Source organism: Miscanthus floridulus, chromosome 14 (genome assembly GCF_019320115.1).
Source record: "Miscanthus floridulus cultivar M001 chromosome 14, ASM1932011v1, whole genome shotgun sequence".
In the NCBI taxonomy this organism is placed as follows: Eukaryota; Viridiplantae; Streptophyta; class Magnoliopsida; order Poales; family Poaceae; genus Miscanthus; species Miscanthus floridulus.
This window is the reverse complement of record NC_089593.1, coordinates 73,151,850-73,170,090: the sequence shown is the minus strand read 5'-3', so window position 1 is coordinate 73,170,090 and position 18,241 is coordinate 73,151,850. Positions and strand designations below refer to the sequence as shown.

The window sequence follows — 18,241 nt, the reverse complement described above, 5'->3', positions numbered from 1 at the left end:
GATGGACACCAGCAACAATAACCTTTTTTAGCAGAAGAGTAACCAACAAACACACATTTAGGGCTTGTTTGGCAGGGCTCCTCTCCGGCTCCGGCTCCGGCTCCTCCAGAGGAGCCCTGCCAAACGTTTTCTTGGAGGAGCCGTTTTTCAGTAAAAAACAGAGGAGCCGGAGCCGTTTTGGAGGAGCCACAATTTGTGGCTCCTCCAAAACGGCTCCGGCTCCTCCGGAGGAGCCCCTCGGGAGGAGCCGTGCCAAACAAGCCCTTAACAGCACAAGGGTCAAGTTTTCTAATATTATTTATGTAGTCATCAATAAAAGTCACAAACCATCTGTCGGGTTCATAAACCCGGGTGAACATAGCGAGACTCTTTTAACAGCACAAGAGCCAATCGGCGATTTCTAATATTATTTATGTAGTCATCAATAAAAGTCACAAAGCCATCAATAAAAGTCACAAACCATCTGTCGGGTTCATAAACCCGGGGTCCCTCGGGGACCGGCTTTCACGCCAAGGCTTGGCCCAAGAGTCTAAAACAACAGACCAGAAGGGCGGCCCAGCCACCGACCGGAAGGACCGGCCGAAGAGGAACAACGCCCTCTCGTCACGCTGCTTCGGCCCACCTCTCCGACCGGAGCGTTCGCTTCGACTCCAGCCGCCACTGGATGGCCTCTCCAATCGGAAGGCCTGGTCCAAAACACTACTTCCGGCTCCAACCCCGCGTCTCCGACCGGGGGATCGCAGGAACCCTGCTCACCGCTCTTCTTCGACCGGCGCACTCAGAGCCGACTGGAGCCATCCGACCGGAGACGCCCACTCGGTAAGAATCAGAAGACGTGCGGAGAAAGGCAAGGCAAGGCTCACAAGTCAAAACCACTGTACCAGGGACCATACCCTACATGGAACAGTACTCTGTAGCCACCCTGACACAAACAGTATTGTAGGCGCCGACATCTCCCTCTACAGTATTGTAGAGGCCGCTAAAACTCCCATACGGTAAGGCCCCCCGCGTGCCTCTGGACATCGATAGCGGTATGGGCACCAAGATTTACCATACCGGGTGAACATAGCGAGACTTCTCACATGCCTCTAGGCATCAAATAGTATTTGCAGGTACCGACGTCCACCATCCCTGAAAAAGGCAGCACGACCTCTCTGTCATTCTACAGTAACATCAACAATGTTGTAAGCGCCTACCATTATCTTGTACCCACCAGTGTGGGCAACAAGGCTCAATAGGCGTGGGCAACAAGGCTCGGTAACATACGCACCCTTTCCTTCTCACTTGTAAAGCCGTCCCCTTCATCTATAAAAGGGGGTGCGCTTCCTCCAACAAAGAGAGACCAATTCTAGTTGATCAGAGTTCCTTAGATTGATAGCTCACAACCACAGAACCGCCAGGTTCGGACCTCAAGCACCCGCTTGAACACTTAGCTCATAGCGAAGTTCCTATCACTCTCGGCCCTTCCGACCTGAGCCGACCGGACCTCTTGTACACCCCATCTTTCTCCTTCTTGTTTGTAACCCCACTGCAAACTTCGAGCACCTGGGCTCAGGAATAAAGTCACCGACCGAAACTTCGAGCACCTGGGCTCAGGAATAAAGTCACCGACCGACCCCGACTGGACGTAGGGCATGTTGCCTGAACCAGTATAAATCATGTGTCATTGAGTGCTAGGCCATCTTCGATCACAACATACAGCAAAACTACAAATATTCACTAGTTGGTCATTTTCTGCATCGACAGTTGGCGCCGTCCGTGGGGAAGACGCTGTGCGTTCAACACTTTTTGGTCATCGGATGGCCCATTTTTCCACCACCCTTGCCGTGGCGGGCTCGGACGATACGATTCGCTTCGGCTCGCTGGAGTTTCCCGCACTCTCACCCATTGGGATGCAGGTTCCACCCGTCTTCGAGCCATCCTAGGCCTTCCTCTTTGGAAGCCTGAACATCGTCGTCGACCGGCTCGGCGTGCTACATCTCCGCGAGGAGGCTCACGACCTGGCACCCGTCGGAGGGACGTCCTCCATTGACTTCAGGACGCGCGGCTTCAACGACGCGGCATCTACGCTTCTTTCCGAGCAAACTCTCTGCTCAAACCCCGCTGTAAGCAATATGCGTACTGTTATTTACTCTTTGCTTACTGCCTCCCACCGATCACCCGGAGGGACTGTATCACCCACACCACAAACACTGTACGATCGATTCTCCAACGGCCTCGTGTCCTCCGCGGATGCGTACGCTCAGGGGCTCTGAGGGATGCTGGCGTCATCCCCCCTCGCATCCGAATTCTTGGAAATGGCAGGCTATGCTCCTGCCGAACTCCCAGATGGCGAGGGCGAAAGCGACGGTTCTAGCATCGGTGACGTGGCACCCCGCCACCATCCGTCCTGGGAGTGCGCTATGGCGGATGCTCCGGGACAACTGCCGGTGGTTATGGAGTCCGCGTAGACTCACACCCCTCCAGACCTGCGTGCGGGGGCCCTCACGTCTGTGCAAGCGCACGCCAAGGAATTACGACAACGGTGACAGAGCTAGCTGCCGCCTGCGCCGACACAGTCAGTGCAGCACGTTGCGCCCCATGCGCGTGGCCCGGCGGGTGGCGTTCGTGGTCGCGCCCGTCAGGTCCAACACGACATCGTGAATGAGGGGAACGATCTCCCCCAATTCGCCCGGGCGGGCCAGAACATCGCTGCTGCGATAATGCTTCTGCGCGGCGTTCTCGAGCCCGTCGACCCTCGGGAGCGCGCAGTCCACCGGAACCTCTGGGTTCTAGTAGAAGCCGTTGCCGTCCAACAGGCGGAAAGCTCTACGTCACGACTCCGACCCGTACCCTCTCTCCCCACCGGGTGAACAGGGACGCGCCAGACGGATCGCTCCATTCGCTCGCTGCTACAGCCGTCAGGCACGGCTCGAGGGACGGTAGCCCCGCCACGGTCCGGCCTAGCGCCTGCCCCACACCAACCGCCGGTACCCGAGCGGCCCGATCCGCACCAGGACGCACGTAGAATCGTCAGCAACCGGCATCAGCCTCGACACGATCATGACGTCCACCGTATGGCGGCAGGCGACACGGATCCCGGCCGAACCCTCGAGGGGAGCGGTGAAACGTGCCCCAGGCGCGGTCGCCGGCCAGATGACCGGAGCCCCAGCCCTGAGGGCCTGGGAACACGGGCCTTCAGCCGGCATATCCGGAGAGCACCGTTCCCACAACGATTTCGGCCACCCACCAACATAGCCAAATACACCGGGGAGACAAACCCAGGCATTTGGCTCGAAGACTTCCGGCTCGCCTGTCAGGCCGGAGGAGTGGATGATGACTATTTCATCATTAAGTATCTTCCCATCTGCGTGGGGGAACATGTTCAGGCATGGCTTGAATTCCTTCCGCACGATAGCGTCTGCAACTGGGCGGATCTCAAGAGGGTTTTCATTGGGAATTTCTAGGGGACGTATGTCCGTCCTAGGAACTCCTGGGACCTCAAGAGCTGTCAGCAGGAGCCCAGTGAGTCCCTATGGGATTACATCCGTAGGTTCTCCCAACGATGCAATTCCCTCCCTGATGTCGTCGACGCAGACGTCATCAGCGCCTTCCTCTCCGGGATGAACTACGAGTCCTTGATCCACAAGCTTGGCTGCCTAAAACCCCGTACCACCCGTGACCTGCTCGACGTCGCCACTAACCACGCCTCTGGCGAGGAGGCGGTCGGAGCAGTTTTCGACAGAGGCCGGGACAAAGGCAAGGCTAAGCGCGTAGACCCAGACGAGGGCCCCTCCACACAGAGGGGCAAGAAGAACAAAAAGGATCGACGTCGATCGGACAACACCATGATGGTAGCCACGGCTGATCACACGGGCAAGCAGCCCCAACAAGGGCTACCTGACCACTTCAACAAACTCATGGACAACCCGTGCACCAACCACGCCTACCCCGTCAAACACCTCTACAAGAACTACGAGCTCCTTAAACGTTTCCTCCGACAGACCAGCGGGCCAAAAGGAGGGAGACGGCAAGGAGACGATGGCCAAGAAAGGAGGCATGACAGGCAAGGACAGGGATGTTTTCCCCGACCCAGACAAATGCATCATGATCTTCGACGGGTCCGACGCCATCTGGTCCAAGCGACAGCACAAGGTTCGCTATATAGAGGCATGCGCCGTCGAGACGGCCATCCCCTCCTTCCTCAGCTGGTCAGAATCTCCGATCACCTTTGATCAGAGGGATCATCCCCCCCATGTCGCAAGACCAGGATGCTACTCGCTCGTCGTCGACCCCATCATCCGCAAAGAAGCGCCTTACCAAGGTGCTGATGGACGGAGGCAGTGGCCTCAACATCCTATACGTCGACACCCTCGATGCCATGCGCATCCCACGGTACTGACAACATAGAAAACCCCCCAAACAGTTCTGCTCGAACCACCCAGGGGCTCAGGGGCTACACCCGTGGGTGCGCTCGCACGCACCCGCCGGCAAGACAAAAATCCCCCGGACGATTCTACCCGAATCACCCGAGGGCTCGGGGGCTCCTGTCGGGTTCATAAACTCGAGGTCCCTCGGGGACCGGCTTCCACGCTAAGGCTTGGCCCAAGGGTCTAAAACAATAGACCGGAAGGGCGGCCCAGCCACCGACCGGAAGGACTGGCCGAAGAGGAACAACGCCCTCTCGTTGTGTTGCTTCGGCCCACCTCTCCGACTGGAGCGTTCGCTTCGACTCCAGCCGCCACCGGACGACCTCTCCAATTGAAAGGCCTGGCCCAAAACACTACTTCCGGCTCCAACCCCGCGTCTCCGACCGGGGGATCGCAGGAACCCTGCTCAACGCTCTTCTCCGACCGGCGCACTCAGAGCCGACTGGAGCTATCCGATCGGGGACGCCCGCTCGGTAAGAACCAGAAGACGTGCGGAGAAAGGCAAGGCAAGGCTCACAAGTCAAAACCACTGTACCAGGGACCATACCGTGCATGGAACAGTACTCTATAGCCACCCTGACACAAACAGTATCATAGGCGCCGACATCTCCCTCTACAGTATTGTAGGGGCCGCTAAAACTCCCATACGGTAAGGCCCCCCATGTGCCTCTAGACATCAATAGCGGTATGGGCACCAGGATTTACCGTACCGGGTGAACATAGTGAGACTCCTCACATGCCTCTTGGCATCAAACAATATTTGTAGGTACCGACGTCCACCATCCCTGAAAAAGGAAGCACGACCTCTCTGCCATTCTACAGTAACATCAATAGTGTTGTAGGCGCCTACCATTATCTTGTACCCACTAGTGTGGGCAATAAGGCTCGGTAGGCATGGGCAACAAGGCTCGGTAACATACGCACTCTTTCCTTCTCACTTGTAAAGTCGTCCCCTTCATCTATAAAAGGGGGTGCGCTTCCTCCAACAAAGAGAGACCAATTCTAGTTGATCAGAGTTCCTTAGATCGATAGCTCACAACCACAGAACTGCCAAGTTCGGACCTCAAGCATCCGCTTGAACACTTAGCTCATAGCGAAGTTCCTGTCACTCTTAGCCCTTCCGACCAGAGCTGACCAGACCTCTTGTACACCCCATCTTTCTCCTTCTCGTTTGTAACCCCACTGCAAACTTCGAGCACCTGGGCTCAGGAATAAAGTTACCGATCAACCCTGACTGGACATAGGGCACGTTGCCTGAATCAGTATAAATCATGTGTCATTGAGTGGTAGGCCACCTCCGATCACAACGTACAGCAAAACTACAAATATTCACTAGTTGGTCACTTTCTACACCGACACCATCTATGTCGAGAAATAGAGTACACCTCACATGGTCCCCAAACATCGGAATGAATCACATCAAACGGTTTGTTACTTCTTAATCCCAAACTCGGATAGGGAACTCTTTTATGTTTAGCAAACTCACATGCATCACATATAAGAGATTCCCTAGGACATGCATTAAAAAGCGAAGGATAACTACGAGACATAGCAGCAAAAGAGGGGTGTCCAAGCCTGCGGTGAAGTAATAATAATTCTTGACATGGAGACATCTTGGATGCAAAAGCGACTTCATCACTTCCTTCATCAAGATAATAGAGTCCATTATGCACGGTCCTAGTCCTAAGAATTCTCCCTGTCCCTAGCTCCTGAAAAGCACAATGAGAAGGATCAAACCAACTTCTACAATTGAGGGATTTTGTGATAGAACTAACAGATAATAAGTTAATAGGGAAATCAGGAACGTGCAAAACTAGTGATAAGGATAGGGTTTTGGTGCACCGTATAGATCCACGTCCTGTTATAGGAACCATGGATCCATCAGCTACACGCACATTATCCTTACCTAAACAAGGAATATAGGAAGTGAAAAGATTGGATGCTCCTGTCATATGGTTAGTTGCTCCAGAATCAATAATCCAAGGTTTATTCGTATAGGCTTGAACATGTTTTATACATTGGGAAGTAGCATGGTAACTGGAATTAGTAGAGGAACCTTGAGTGGAAGATGAGCCTTCAGAGAGCTTGAGCTTAGAGTTGTATTTCTCAAGAGCTTGAGCATCTACCACTGGAAGCTCCTTTTCAGATGCTATATGATTAGCCCGATTCCAGTTAGCACCTCGAACTCCCCCTGGTTGAGATTTCCCCCCTTTTTCCACCCAGGTGGAAAACCATGCAACTTAAAACACTTCTCTATGGTATGCCCCTTATCTCCACAATGATCACAAATCACCTTGCTAGATGGAAAACCATGCAGTTTAAAGCACCTCTCTATGGTGTGCCCCTTATCACCACAATGATCACAAACCACCTTATTTTTTTCTTGGTCCCCTTGGGGAACAGAAATGCGGCCCTTCTTTATAGATAGGGCAGCACTAACATCAACTGCTTTATAATCATCCACTTTGGGATGTGATAGTCTAGTTTCCTCTTCTATGATGCTGGAAATTATCTCATCAAGAGTAGGCCATTCAGACTTAGAGAATATAAGCTGCCGACGAAGATCAAATTCTTGATTCAAACCATCAAGAAATAGCTTGCTCACAAAAGATTGGAACCAGGTATGATGAATAGCCAAATCCTTTTTGTCAACCGCCTCAAATGGATGATAATAGTGTAGGTCTCTGTACTATTTTTTTACCTCACCAGCATATTCTACTACAGACCTTGAGCCTTGCTTTAAATGAGTCAACTCATGCATGATTCGAGTAGCTTGCATTTTGTTTGATTTTCCTGCAAATTGTCGCTCCAATTCCGACCACACCTCTGCAGGCGTAGTTAAGGTTTCAACTTGTTCTCTGATAATTGGTCCTATACTGCTTAACGTCCATACTAGTACTCTATCACTTATTTGCTTGCTTGTTGTATCAACCTCCCTTGTTTCTTTATCAGAATCGACAAGTAAACACCCATATCCATGGGAGCTTAGAATTAACTTACAATGACGGGCCCAACTGACATAGTTCTCTGGTCCAGATAATTTTACTGGATTAGACTCGAGTGTGTATTTGAGAATATCAGAAGTAACCACCTTAGGCAGCTCCATCAATTTGCTAAATATTTCATAAAGTTTTTCCACGTGATCTACTGATTTCTCTCCACTAGTTTCAGCCATGAGCAGCAGATTCGGTATTTAGCAGCAAAAAAACAACAACCAAGAATCAGCTCCTCCTTGATACAGGAAACAAGCAAGCAAATCACGGTCACCAGCAAGCACGCAACTTTTCTCTCCGCCGCCGGCAAGCAACCAAGCAAGCACCCGTACCTTGCAGGAATTAGTAGCTCAGTCTTCGTATTGGCATAGGCTGTGGCCACAACATTTGCCACAGAGCTGCTTCTAGTCTGGGCGACGACGACTCCTGTACAAGGATGGTGACGACTACGGTGTCTCCACCACCTTTGCCCCCAATCAATTAACGAAAATGAGATGGACACGACAGGATTAACCCGCTCTTGATACCATGTTGTAGATTAATGGGTGGATTTAAGAGGAATTTTGGATATGAGAGAAGAAGTGGAAGAACAGTGAAGTTGAAAACACTGACCGGATCGATCTTCTCGATCCTTCTCAGGTACTCCATCTTATCTCTTTCCTATTTTACTTTTTAGTCCCCAATTCTAATTATATTTACAACTCACACCAACAGAAGCATTACTAATTCAACTGATTTTGCAATGGTCACTACTAATTCATCCAATCTTTGTATATAAATTGATCGGAACAATGTGGGAAAACATGTCTTCTTATCTTACAGTAGGAGTATTATCACATCATCATTGTGATTACAGTATTTTGCGTGAGTCTACTAGTCGGGGGATCCATCATTCTTTTTTTTTTTTTACTGAATCCGCGCGAGGCTGCCAGGCTGGGACCCCGGATAGGTGAAAGTGAGCAGCGAAGTCGCCGATTGGCTCGGCGATGAGCAGAGCAAAGCGCGAACTGCCCGTTTTGTCGTTTTGGCACCCGGCGCCCTGTGCGGGGCAGCAGCCGGGGCGTGAAACGCCGTACCCGTACGGGAAAGCTGCGCCTGCCTGTGCGGGGGCAGCCGCGCAGCGCTGCGGCGTGGTGGTGATTCGGAGGACGCCACGCACCACACAAGCAGTGGTAGTGGTAGCGACCACGCAGGCAAGCAGCAAACTCCTCTCGATCGCCGGCGCAATGGATCGGTCAGGAACTCAACTCGGAAGGGACGGGACCAACCAACGTTACGAATTCCTACTTTTTAGATACTTTTTTTACTCCCTCTATCAGAAAAGAATGCAACTACGGATTATATGCCAGTATAAGTGGTTCACATTTGAACAAAGTTCTAGTAAATACTATTCGTATTTAGGGCTCTAAAATAATTTACTATAAAAATATATTTCGTAATTAATCTAATGATATTTATTTCATATTATAAATATTGATACCGTGTACTGCCCTAGCTTTCTCCTTATGTACGGTAGGTCTCTACGTACTCGACTCCTCGAGTTCGTGAGCGCATCTCTACATGATCACTTGTCAACTGTCATCTGGTCAGCAATATAGAAAAATGCTGCCGTCTCAAACATAGGAGCGTACGTAACGTGTGGGCCGGGACGCAAGAGCGCTACAGGATGCGCGTCGGTAGCTACTAGCAACGTAAAACCACCGCAGGAGATCAACAAATATTGTCATATACAGTTCATAGAGATCATGTTCTTACGACAGTAACCAATGATACAGAGTTTCCACTACTAAAGATCACAACGAATTATATATTATTATTGTCAGCCAGGAATTTCCTTAGCATCCAAAATGATACCTCCAACGAATATGCACTTCCCATTGACACGTGTATGCTCTCTAATATTATGCCACAATTTATCTCATAATGCCACTATAGCATGGTCCGTTTTGCAAAACATGACTCCACAATACACCCGTAGATGACAATTCTCACCTTAACTTCTTGTGACAAAGGCCCTGTTCGCTTGTTGGTTTCAACCAGCCCAAACCAGCCAACCAACAGTGTTTTCCCCTCACAACAAACCAGCACCAACCAGCCCAAATCAGCTCAGAAACCAACCAGCGAACAGGCCGAAAGTCCAAATGGCACTATTTTTGAGGTCGGGAGAGTATCTAAGAAATTAGGGCTCAAGAAGCCACTCTTCCTACAACAAAATAAGAAAACTCGTAGCCTAAAATAACTCTCCTGGCATATGAGGCCCATTTGTTAGTATTCCATTTTTTCCGCTTCTTCTCCAACTACCCCGCCGCTCGCCGCCAGCACCTCCTTCGCCGACGCATCACCTACACCCCCACCAATGTCCTATCATGCCTCGCTTGCAAGTCGCATCTCTGCTGCCAGCCTCGCTGCAGCTTGCCACTGCAGGAGAGGGCGTCGGTTGCCTATGATGGCTTGTGTTGGTAGACGTAAATAGTACAATATATAATTGTTTCAAATTTAAGGACTAGCTAGAACGAAAATAATTATTTCCTAACTTACAGGAAAGACTTAAAGGAACGAGGGCTTAAAGAAAATCGAGCCGACAGGCCGGAGACGTCCCGCCTCCAACCTTGGGCTTGCAGGAGAGCACGGCGCCGCCACACCACGTTTTCATACAATACGTCGGCATGGTGACCTTGACGTCCACCGACGAGCTCAACGGCGAGCTGGTCCCTGAGGAGTCGCCCCACGCCTTGGCTGCCATGCGCCTGCTCGTACGCTTCTCTCCGGCACAGGGTGTCCATATGCCCGGACGCTTTCCTTGGTGGACCACGACGCCAGCCCAAATATCCCCCATATCTGCTCGTCACCACATTTTCTAAAGGAAAAAAAATCACCGAAGCGGAGCGCACGCTCCACCCGCGGAGCTCACGGCGGCTGGCCAGGGCGGAGGCCACCCGCGAGATGTTGCGCTGAAACCACATGTTACAAACGTATATTTCATGTGTTTCAAAGGTATGTTGCAAGTATTTCATATGGATGTTGCAAAAGTAGATCAAGATGTTTCACATGTTGCAATGGTTGTAAACGTATGTTGCAAGCGCATGTTCCAAATGTTTAATCTATTTTTTCAGACATATGTAGCAAGTGTGTTTATTTGGATGTTGTATATGTTTCACACATATATTGCAAGTGCTTTATCTAGATATTGCATATATTTTGCAATGGCTTTTTCAAATGTTTTCATGTATTTTTTGAAGTATTTCGAACGCATGTTTTAAGTATTTTATCTGTCTTTAGACGCATGTTGCAAATGTTTCGTTTGGATGTTTCAAAAGTAGATCGGACGTTGCATCTTCCTCCTCGCTTTATGCTGCCTCGTCTCGACGTCTCCTCCTCCTCCCAGTGCCGGCTGAGCATCCGCCACCCTCTCCCCCTCTTTCTTGATGCTGGCAACATTCGGGGTGGCGTAGGCCGCGTGAACAGCTGCAGGCATGGACATCGGGGCGCGAGCAAGCCGGTAAACTTAGGGATTGATTTGTCAGGGTGATTAAGAACCACGTGCGCAATGCAATGGAGACAAAACGGAGGCCTGCGCGCGGCGTGTGTGAGAGGACGACGCGCGCCAGAGAAGGCCAGGTCGGGCGGTGATTCACAATCACAACTAGGGATGAAAACGGTACGGATATTTTGTGACCGTATTCGAAACCGAATCCGTTTAGAGGGGTTAAGATCTGTCCGTATCCGAGTCCGGATATCCAACATCCGATATCGTATCCGTATCCGAATACTCAAATCGCATATTTATGATGTCGATATCCAATCGTATCCTATCCGACATAGTTGACACTATCCGTATTCGAATCCGAATCCGGACAGAAATATGAAAACAAATATAATATCGGTGATATCTGTCCGTATCCGATCCATTTTCATCCCTAATCACAACTCATCGCCTGGCCTGCCTAACACTTGATCGAGGACGGAAGGTGCTTGGAGTTGGAGGGGAGCTAGCTCCGTCCGTACTGCGTCTGCGTGGTGGATCGAGCCGGCTCTAGCCCAGGCCTGTGGTAATGCCGACGAAATTGTGCACGCGGCACGCCTTGCTAGAGATCAGCTATGCTGGGCCGTCGCTTTGGCCTGGGCTTTGAGCTCAGTTCGGACTCTGCTTGGATGGGAAAAGTAAGAGAGCAGGAGCTGGGAAACGCATCGATTATTCAGAAGATAATAATATACATCTCCCTGTACTCCTTCCTCCTACGACCTCTGCCTCTCTGTACCTACCTCCAGTCCCTTCTAGAACCTTCTCGTACCTGATAGAAAATAGTACCTCTAAAATCATACATCAGGGGATAAACTTGACTTAGATGAGAAAACTTGGTGATGTACCTCGCCCTAGGGCAGTTGCGGCCATGGCGTGACAACAACGTGGCCGCCGGTGTCGTAGCAGCGTAGGCATGGTGGAGTCCCGAGGACTGCGACGCGTCCGGCGGTGCTTCCCGTCACTGCAGCGCGTCCGCGATCGGATGGGACCTTCTAGGATTTCTTTGGTGGGTTAGTGGCGGCGGTGAACCTTGTCTCGCATGCTCTGGCCCCAACCTTCCTCTTTACTTATAGCGTTGTGTGACAGGGGCCCGCCGACCAGTGATCGGTTAAGCGTCCCCGATCAGGACGCGGTCAAGGGGTCCGATTGGCCGTTGGACCAATCGTTGGAGATCAAACTAACATTCTCCTCCTTGATCTCACCTTATGACTTAAACTTAACTTACTTACTTTATCTTGTTCCCATTCTATCACATATTGATGCATAGAGCGTGCCTCATTGTCAAGGTCAGTTGTCATTAGATTTAACAGCTACAATTGTCGACAAAAGATGCTCGGCGGTCCTCCGAGGAGTATGCCACGAAGGTAGATTGATCGGTGGAGGTGCACGTGATAGAAACCGGATGGTGACACAAGGCGCAGAGACAACGATTTAGACAGGTTCAGACCATCTGATCGATGTAATACCCTATATTCTGTGTCTTTGTTGTATTGTATTGAATATGAGATGTATGTATCTGTCGACTAGGGTACCCCTGCCTCTCCTTATATACTCTAGAGGGGTAGAGTTACAAGAAAAGTATCCTATTTGGTACTATACAATATCTTGCGATGCACGTCGACCAGTGTCGTGTACGCCTTGATCTTGTGGGCTAGGCCACCTCTGATGGTGCAGCCCATGTCTTGTCTTATGGATATCGGGGGTCATATCCCCCACAGCTAGTCCCCGAGCGCCTTGTATCTTTTGAGCAACGCTGTCTTGAACAAGTCTGAACACTTTGACGTGAAGCCAATCACTTTAACTAGTGACCTGGACGCTGAAAGTCAATGCCGACCAGTTTAACTGGTTAGGAGACCTCGGACTTAGCCAAGTAAGGCTTGCTAGAAGGATGTAAGGGGCTAAAGATGAAATTTGAAAATTCTTCCACTTAGGGGAAGTGTAGCCACTTAGACTCCGTCAATAAGGAGGGTGAATCAAGAAATAAACACTACATTCACCGCCAGGTGAAGTGTAGCCACTTAGTCCCCGAGCCTGCTGGAAGATGAAGAATGAATCTTGTAGCAGGGTCAAAGAAAAAAAGTCTAAAAGCTTGCCGATGTTATCTGACATACGTGTATCAAGACCTCATACGTGCTACCCAAGATCAGCACCCTGATCCGAACAGCATGGAGCAGCTTGATAGCACACCGGTGAGACGTAGCAAGATCCGACCACCAAGGGAGTTCTCAGCTTAGCTAGCGATGCTTGCGCGAAGAATCCGAACACCGAGAAGTCCCCGGCGTAGCTGGCGATGTCCGAGCACCGAGGAGTCCCTAGCGTAACTGGCGATGTCCGAGCACCGAGGAGTCCCCGGCGTAGCTGGCGATGTCCAAGCACCATGAAGTCCCCAGCGTAGCTGGTGATGTCCGAGCACCGAGGAGTCCCCGGCGTAGCTGGCGATGTCCGAGCATCGAGGAGTCCCCGTGCGTAGCTGGCGATGTCCGAGCACCGAGGAGTACCCCGCGTAGCTGGCGATGTCCGAGCACTGAGGAGTCCCCGACGTAGCTGGCGATGTCTGAGCACCGAGGAGTCCCCGGCGTAGCTGGCGATGTCCGAGCACCGAGGAGTCCCCGACGTAGCTAGCGATGTCCGAGCACCGAGGAGCACTGAGGAATCCCCAGCGTAGCTGGTAAGCCCCTGGCGTAGCTAGCGATGAAGCACGAGCGATGAACAGTCCGGTCAACTGGTTGGCAGTGAAGTGAGCATTGAGTAGAAGCGATCGACGAATAGTCCGATCAACTGGTCGGCGACGAAGTCCATGAATCTAGCGGTTCGACTAGTTGATCGGTGGAGAAGTCCGAGCACCAAGTGGTCCGATCACCTGGATGATGATCATGTAATACAAATATGTAGAACGGGTAGTACATACGTAAAAATATATGAACTCCGGAGAAAAATCAGTAATGGTGATGAAATAGCGTATGCAGCTCGGCGATCAGTTGGTGTAAACACTTAGTGTTATTATAAAGATGTATTTATATTCAATATAAACCACATAACCAGTTAGTGTGTAGCTGAGTCTCTAGCCCTAGCTAGCTCGTTAACCATAACACGGAGCGCGGAGCCCGTGTGCGTGTAGGAAGAACAAAGCGTCGCTAAGGAGCCACTGCCGACCACCCATAACGCAGAGAGCAGACACTCGTGCACATGTAGGGAGGAGCCGAATATTGGGCCGTCTTTGGGGACATCCGAGCATCAACATGATTGTTCAGGGATTTGCCTTAGGCTTAGCTGTATGTCATCTTTAAGATGGTATACATGAAAGAAAATTGTTTGGAGAGCAAACATGGAGAAAATAGCTCGGATAAACATTATGGCGATATACGAAGATTGGAGAATATTTAGAAAAATATTAAAGCGTGACTTAGATAGAACGTCTGGTCAGCGGCGTATGGCGTTATCTGGTCGGCGACGTGAGCAACTCCCTTAGCGGCTCGCTTGACGGTTGGAACGAAGTTGATCTCGTGTTGGAGTAGGACGGATGTAGTTAGAGCTTGTCGGTGTCAATTCGCGTACGAAGATGTGTGTCGTGGTTGTCGAAGGATGCCAACGCGATCAGCCTTTGCCGCAAAGGATGTTGATCTTGAGTTTCGCCATTTGGTTCGCCAGGGATCAGCATGCACGAGCCCCACGGTGGGCGCCAACTGTGGACAAAAGATGCTCGGTAGTCCTCGAAGGGGTATCCCACGAAGGTAGATTAATCGGTGGAGGTGCGCGTAATAGGAACCGGATGGTGACACAAGGAGCAGAGACAACGATTTAGATAGGTTCGGGCCGTCTGATCGACGTAATACCCTACGTCATGTGTCTTTGTTGTATTGTATTGAATATGGGATGTATGTATCTGTCGACTAGGGTACCCCTGCCTCTCCTTATATACTCTGGAGGGGTAGGGTTAGAAGAAAAGTATCCTATTTGGTACTATACAATATCTTGCGGTGCACGTCGACCAGTGTCGTGCATGCCTTGATCTTATGGGTTGGGCCACCTCTAATGGTGCGGCCCATGTCTTGTCTTATGGATACCGGGGGTCATATCCCCCATAACAATATACCTCTCTATTTTGAAACAGATAATTAATTAGGCCCTTAATATCTAAAAATCATAGGCTTTCCCATAACCCATATCGACTGTGTGTTCTCTAAACGCACTGGGGGTTAGCCTTTGGTAAGCGGATCTGCAAGTACTTACTCGGTACTTATGTGCTCTATGCTTTCAAAATGATTCTGGATTTTCTCCTTTACAACATATGCCTTAGTGTCAATGTATTTGGCAGCACACTTGACTTGTTGTCTTAGGAGTTAACATACTTTAAATGGTTATTGCTATTGTCTACTATTGTTAAATTCGGGTACAAATTCCCTTAACCTCCTTTTGCCTGTTCGTTAAGCCTCATGACAAGCTATACTATGGTATGCATCACTGATGACACCACAACTGTTTCTTTATAGCTTTTCCACAATAATACTCCAACTGCGAGCGTTAGCAACTACTATGGATTTCACTACACATCTCGCCAAGACTTAACCTTTTGTACCCTTAACTATTTGAGAGTATTTATTCTTTCTTACTCAGCATGAGGCCTATGATACTTTACAGAATTGCAAGACATTCTTAACTCAATTCCAGTGATCTATATCTGAACTGGACTTCTGCCAAAATATCCCGGATATATAAACTACGTTAGGGTAAGTTCTTACTTGTACTTGTACACACATCAAGCTTCCAATAGATGAAGCATATGGAACCATATTCTTTTGATCGATCTCATATCGGTTTCTGGAACACTTAAAGTTCCCAAAACTATTACCCTTGACTATAGGAGCAGGCGTAGGTTTACTCACATGCATACTTTACTTCTTTAAAATATTTTCTAAGTATGCCTTTGCGATAGTCCTAATACCTTATTTTCTTCTATCTCGGTGAATTTCGATTCCTCGAACCAATGACGCTTCACCAAGATCATTCACATTGAAACTTGAGGACAAAACTTCTTCTTCTCCAATGACAGATTAACATCACTACTAATGAGTAGAATGTCATCTATTCATAGGATGTGGAAAGTGAATTTTCCATTCTTAAGCTTTGCATAAACGCTATTGTCCTTCTCATTTTCTTTAAAACCTAAACTTTCTTATCGTTTCATCAACTTCAAATACTACTGTCTAGAGACTTACTTTTAAACCATAAATGGATTTCTACAAGCGACATCCCATATGTTCTTTTCTTCCACGACAAAACCTTTTGGGTTGTTCCATGTAATCGTTTTCATATAAATCCCCATTGAGGAATGTCGTCTTTACATCCATCTGCTGTAACTCTAAATCATAATATGCCATTAACACCATTATGATTCTAAAAGAATCCTTACATAAGACTGAAGAGAAAACTCTTATTGTAATCTATTCATTCTCTTTGCTTAAAGCATATTGCCACAAGTCGTGCTTTATATCTTTCTACATTCTCTTTGGAGTCACATTTTGTCTTATAGACCCATTAACAGCCTACTATTTTGGCTCCATTAGAAATTACTTCTAAGTCCCAAACATCGTTGGTACTCATCGAATTCATTTCAACTTTATATAGCTTCTTGCCATTTAAACGAGTAAATGCTTCTCATGGCTTCTTTAAATGGGGGTGTAATCATCCTCCATTTGAATTTCTTTACTAACATAGACTTCATAGTCGTTAGAAAACTGATTTACTAATTCTTTGAGACCTTCTAGGGCCTCAGCTACTGGCACTTTCATATGGGCTATTGTTGCTCTTCATTGCCAAGAGACAATTAATTCTATAGACTCCTGCATCACAAGAACCTTGTTTACATCATTCATCATCTTCGAAAAGCCAATAACATGTGTTGTATAAGTCATACAACATCAACAGGTATTGAGAAATTCGTTGTTTTTGAATCACTGAAGTGGGCATACAGTCCTACTTCTCTTCAAGTCTTAGGTCTCTACATACCTCTACATATCATGCTCCCCCAGATCTTCCCATCTTTTCTAAAGATAGTGTATTTTAAAATATCTTATTTTTGGTTTAATCCGTTAAAATCTCATATGGCGCTTTAAGCACCACCTTAACATCTTTGAGACTAAATACGCTATTTTCTGTCGGAACTTTAAAAGGTCCAGAAATTTAGCTATTTCTTTGCTTAGGGGTATCATTGTTGTAACCGTTGTACTCCTCCAACGGTCTTTATCTCACTCTTAATGAAGAGTATCTTTCTTAATTGATCTTTATCTCACTCTTAATGAAGAGTATTTTTCTTAATTGATCTTAATATTCTCCCCCTTGAAATATGACATGAACTTTACTGTCGTAATTTCGATAACTATTTAGAAAGCCTGTAAACGAGGAGACATTTATAACTTACTTCATTCGCTTGATTGTGTCATGTAAACAAAGTTATTTCTTGATCCGTTTAGGAGTACACTTTCGTTAATTCACTTTAAGAACTCAACGAGGTCTTTCATTAGCAGTACTTTTGCAAGTCATGCTTGTATCTTTTTCTTATCCTTTGATTAGTATTGACTATGACGATGCATTTCTATTGTGCCATGGTCAATACTAGGATAGCATAAGAGCTACCCCAACTTCTCTCGCTTTGCGGGACACAAAAACATATGAGTCATCACAAAACTTCTCCCGCTATGCTGGATGGACTAGCATAATTACTATGCCAAAACTTCTCCCCATGCGGGATACATCTATACGAAAACTTAGTCAAGACGACTAAAACATTCACTTATACTTTATTTTCCAATTAAATCTTCCCGTTGGTTCTAATTTAATCAGAAAATTAGTAAACTAACAAAAAACTATCCTGAACTGGCTTGACTCAAGCCTTTTCATTCACATACCCCAGCATTGCAGCCCGTTGGCATGCAGCCGAGTGATCTCGTCGGTTAAAAAAACACACAAGATGCTTCTGCATCAATTCTATATCACCGTTGGGCAGAAAATAGAATTAATGCATAAAACTCATAAATCAACTTGAAATACATATAAGTACTCTTCAAAATTAAATTCTTCCGTTGGTTCGAATTTAATTAGAAGATAATGAACACTTCATTGCAGCAGAAATATGTTAATAAAATACATTCTATTAGTTCAGGAGCATTTCTTAGTCCTTATCTACTCTTCGAAAAATTGACCACGTTGTGTAAAATTTATCAGAGATTTAAACTTCAACCTTAAATTCATTATAATATTGTCATCATCAACGTTGTTTAGAAAATGACAATACTATAATCTTACTTAAACAAAAACTG

At 48.0% G+C, this 18,241-nt stretch overlaps 1 pseudogene; it reads right to left on the bottom strand.

Annotated features, from left to right (window-relative positions):
• Positions 1–246: 246 nt before the first annotated feature.
• Positions 247–7,745, bottom strand: LOC136504472 (uncharacterized; annotated as a pseudogene).
• Between the last annotated feature and the right edge of the window lie 10,496 nt (positions 7,746–18,241).